Source organism: Octodon degus, unplaced genomic scaffold (genome assembly GCF_000260255.1).
Source record: "Octodon degus isolate 3935 unplaced genomic scaffold, OctDeg1.0 scaffold00226, whole genome shotgun sequence".
Taxonomy (NCBI): Eukaryota; Metazoa; Chordata; class Mammalia; order Rodentia; family Octodontidae; genus Octodon; species Octodon degus.
In genome coordinates, this window is record NW_004524802.1 from 2,517,103 (window position 1) to 2,522,492 (window position 5,390).

Genomic DNA, 5,390 nt, shown 5'->3' on the forward strand with positions numbered 1-5,390 from the left:
AAATTATTTCTGATCTGATTTCTTCTATACCTTTCTGCAGTTGTTTCTTTACTTCCAGCGCTATTGTTTCAGAGATATCTCGTGTGTGATTTCCAGTCTCCTCAGTGCTAGTGTCTTCTGCATTTGTACTGGGTGGACTCGGGGCCTGAGACTGCATTTTGCTCCTTCTCTTTGTCATTTTGTATACCACTGTCTTCTGACCTTTGCTGTAGAGCTTAGATAATTACCTTAGCACCAGGTCCAGATCTACGAAGTTCAGATTCATCCAGGTGGGTGTGGCTTGGATCTGGCTGCTGTGCTCCCCTTCTTCCTGCTGCAGCCGTTAGAGTTGTACCCTTTGTGTCTCTCTGGCAAGATGTTCTGCTCCTGAATCAGCTGAGTGGGTCTTGCCTCTAGCCTCTTTGCAGGGAGTTCTGCTGAAGGGTTCCCTGTTTTTCTGATTTTTTGAAAAATGAATTAGGTTTATTAAACTTGAAGATGGACAACCTTATAAAGGCATTACAAACAAAAAATAGAAATTAGTTTAAAGCTTCCTCATAATAATAAAAGGAAGTATAAAGACTTTTAGTTTAAAGGTTGACAAATAGGCCCTTAAATTAGAACAGACTTTGCTAGGATGGTTTGTTGTGTGCTCCAGGCTAGATGGATGACAGGCTTGGATAACCTGAAAGTCATTGTCCTCATCCCACACTGCTATGGTACCACGCCAGAGTACTTATATAAACCTAGAACTGAAAATCAAGAGGTAGCCTGTACATTTGTCTTACTTCTAAAGGTTTTTCTTTTTCTGTTTTTTTGAGATAGGGTCTCACTGTGCAGTTGAGGCTGGCCTTTAGCTCACTATATAGCCCTGGCTGGACTCAAACTCATAGTAACCCTCCTGCCTCAGCCTCCCCAGTGCTGGGGTTACAGGCCTGTGCCACCACACCTGGCTGGTGTTTCTTACATTTAATGGGCAGTAAGAAGAATGAGCAGTTTGAATTGGGTGTTTGCTATATCTGATAGGCTCTGGCCCTAGTGTGACTTGCTAAAATCATTGTGGTGGGGCTGGAGAGATGGCTCAGTAGGATAAGTGCTTCCCTGGCAAGCACAAGGGCCTGAGTTCAACGCCCGGTTCTGCAAAAAAAAAAAAAAAAAAAAAAAGCCAAAACAAAACAAAAAACCCCTCAGATATGGGGCTGGGGAGATGGCTCAGTGGAATAAGTGCTTCCCTGGCAAACGCAAGGATCTGAGTTCAATCCCTGGTTCTGCCAAAATAAATAAATAAAATCATTGTGCTGGTCATCTAATATGGCCAATACCCTTAAAACAAAGGCCTATGCTCCCAGGACCGCCTCCCCTTCTTCTCCAACAGCACAGGACATAATTTACTTTCACCCTTCCCGCTGCCTCAGGGAAGAGCCCCGTCAGTTTCTGAGATACATCTACACATGCCCTCCAAGCCCCTCCCCTAGAAAAAGGTCCTAACCGCCTCAGGCTTCCTTTGTCCAGTTCAGAGAATTCCTTGCCCTCCCCAAATTCTCTCTGTGTCCTCAAAGAAAATACAGCCCTCCCCCTTTTCCCCTCTGCCTGGTTCTCTGCTGCGCTGAGAACCTACCGGTCCCCGCGGCTGGCACTGCAAGTGCATCAGCCAGGGGCTGGCTGGCCTGCTGCAGGGCTGGCCGGGGGGCAGGGTCGTTCGCGGCACCCTTTCTGCTTCTGGCACAGGATCCTGGTCCTGTCACCTCCTGAACTGTTCCTAGGTGAGAATGAAACTCTCCCCTACCCCCATCTCTTCTAAACCTGAGGCCTCCCCGATACTTGGTGGTTTCTTTCTTTCTTTTTTTTGCGGAATCGGGGATTGAACTCAGGCCCTTGCACTTGCCAGGGAAGCGCTTATTCCGTTGAGCCGTCTCCCCAGCCCCGTTTGCTGGCTTCTGAGTCTCTGTTTCCTCCATTCGTGGTGGGATCTGCTTTCAATTGGCAAGAGGCATTGGAGTGGGGATTCCTTCTGATTTGATGGCTGTGTGTGCAGAGGCGACCACATCCATTCTCCACCTCTCTTTGAAATATACTAGCTACAGGATGCCCGCTGTCACCACTCCTGTTCAATATAGTTCTGGAAACATTAGAGTAATTAGACAAGAGAGAGAAAAAAGGAATAATGATTGAAAAGGAAGAAATGAAATTATCCTTATTTGCAGATGACATGATACTTGACATAGAAGACCCCAAAAATTCCACTCAGAGACTTGTAAATTGAATAACCAAATTTGATAGCACAGCAGGGTACAAAGTCAACACAGCATTTCTACACATGAACAAAGAATGCACTGAGAGAGAAATTAGGGAAACCATGCCGTGCACAGTAATATCCCCCCCAAAATGAAACACTTAGAAATCAATCTCACAAAGGAAGTAAAAGATTTTTACAATGAAAACTATAGTATGCTGAAAAAAGAGATTGGGGAGGATTTCAGAAAATGGAAAGATGTTCCTTGCTTCTGGACAGGAAGAGTCAACGTTGTGAAAATGGCCACACTCCCAAAATTGTGACACAGATTCAATGCAATCCCAATTAAAATATCATAAGCGTACCTCACAGATCTAGAGAAAACATTCCTAACATTCATCTGGAAACAGAAAGGACCTAGAATAGTAAAAATAATCCTGAGCATCAAAGGAAAGGCAGAGGCATCACAAGCCCTGACTTGAAATTATGCTTTAAAGCTACTGTGATGGGGCCGGGGAGATAGCTCAGGAGAATAAGCGCTTGCCTGGCAGGTGCAAGGACCCGAGTTCAATCCCCGGTTCTGCTTCTGCCAAATTAAAAACCAAAAAAGAAAACCTGAGGATTAATGGAACAGATTAGAAGATGTAGACAGAACTACAAACACATTCAGCCACCTTATCTTTGACAAAAAGGCCAAACATGTTCATTGGAAGAAAGATAGGCTCTTTAACAAATGGTTACAGAAAAACTGCCAAACCATATGCACAAAACTACAGTAAAAATGGATCAAGATATAAAAAGTAAAACTGGGGCCAGGGAAATACTGTAAGTACCTGCCTGGAGAGCACAAGGTCCTGACTGAGTTGGATCCCCGGTACCAAAAACCAGAAAAACACAACAGCAACAAAAAGCCTGAAAGACTAGGGTTGGGCATGGTACCACATTCCTGTAATCCAAACACCAGGAAGCCGAGGCAGGAGATCAGTGTGAGTTTGAGACCAGCCTGGGCTACACAGTGAGTTCAAGGCCAGCCTGAACTTCATAGTGAGACCCTGTTCAAAAGGACAAAAAACAAAACAACAACAAAAAACAGAAACACTAAATCTTCTGGAGGAGAAAGTCAGAGGAAATCCTAAGGATATAGGGATAGGTAGAGAGTTTATGAAGAAAAACCAAGCCGCATGGGAAATACTTCATAGAATCAACAATTGGGGTCTTATCTTTTCTTTTTTCTTTTTTTAAATTTTTTTTTAACATTTTTATTTAGTGTGTGTGTGTGTGTGTGTGGCCAGCTCAGCCCACCAGGGGGCGGGGCTGGCTGGCATGTGGTGCTGGGGGATTGAACCGGGGTCCCTGTATGCTGAGTTTAGCTTGTTCTAAGGAGGTGCTTTAGACCACTGAGCCATCTCACCAGCCCTCTTTTTTCTTTTCTTTTCTTTCTTTTTTTCTTTTTTTTGGCAGAACCAGGGATTGAACTCAGGCCTTTGTGCTTGCCAGGGAAGCACTTATTCTACTGAGCCATCTCCCCGGCCCCTGGGATCTGATCTTTTTGAAAAGTTACTGCATATCAAAAGAAATCACCAACAGAGTAAAGCGAAAACCCATGAATTGGAACAAAATTATAGCTGTCCTCAGACAAAGGACTTGTATCTAGAGCATATAAAGAATTTTTTAAAAATCAAGGGCCAGCCAAATAGCCAAATAACTCAGCAGATTAAAGTGCCTGCAAGCAGGCGCAGGGGCCGGGGATGTGATCCCCCAGCACTGAGACAGCAATTGAGACTGGGCAGCAGTCGAGGCTGGGCATGGTGGCACATGCCTGTAATCCCAGCTCTTGGGAGGCTGTAAACAGGCAGATCATTATGAGTCTGATCTAGTAGTGAGAGCCTGAACACCCTGTAGACCATTCCCTAAAATACAAAAACAAAAAAAATGTTTTGAAAATCAGGCCCTCAAAGTTGAAAGACCCAATCCAAAAATGGACATCTGAGATGAATATACACTTCCCAAATGAAGAAATACAAATGACAAATAAATGTAAGAAAAAGATGTGTGCTAGGGAAGATGCCTCACTGGCATAAGTGCCTGCCGGGCAAGCACAAGGTCCTGAGTTCAATCTCCTGCACTGCCAAAGGAAAAACATGTTCAGCATCACTGGTCATTCAAGAGATGCAAATTACAACAACGTTGAGACACCATCTTATGCCAGAAGGGTAGCTATCATCAAGAGGTGACCAATAACACATGCTGGAGGGGGTGTGGGGAAAAAGGAAGCCTGCTCCACTGTTGGGGGAGTGCAGGTGGTACAACCACGATGGAAATCAGTGCGGAGATTCCTCAAAAAGCTAGGATTGGAGGTCCCATTCAACCCAGCTATTCTCTGTCTAGGTATTTTTCCAAAATAACTGAAAACATCATATCATAGTGATACACGTGCATCCATGTTTGTAGCAGCACAATTTGTCATAGCTAAATCTTGGAAACAACTCAGATGCCCATCAACTAAGGAATGAATAAAAAAGACGTGGCATTTTTATACAATGGAGCATTTCTCAGCTATAAAAAAGATAAATTTGAAGATTTTATTGGTAAATGGATGCAAATATTAGGAAGCGAAATAAATCAGACATGCATGTGCAAATGTCATATTGTCTAGCTAGTGGGAGAACCTGAAAGAGAAAATAAAATATGAAAGATGCAATAGCTACTTTGTTTGTTTGTTTGTTTGTTTTTGTACCAGGGATTGAACTCAGCTACTGAGTTCAATCCCTGGTACAAAAACACTTAGGCTACTGAGTCACTTAAGCTACTGAGCTATCTCCCCAGCTCTACAATAGCTACTGTGAAAGGGAAAGAATCTGTTCAGTGGGAAAGAAAAACTGGGATGAGGAAAAGGACAAAGGAAAGAAGGGAAAAAGATATATTCATGTATACATACCGCATAGGTTAGATAATTGTACTGCTGATTTCTGCTAATCTACTGAAAGGAGAAGTTAATGCTTATTTTTTTTATTTTTAATTTTTTTCTTCTTTGTCTTCTAACTTTTTTCCCCCAATTTCACAGGTTTATATCTGGTAACCTAAACAACGAATTTGAAGGTAACATTATGCAACACAACAACCATTGTTTAATTTGTATTACTTCATTGAAATTTCGTATTGTTTCTAATTTTTTTTT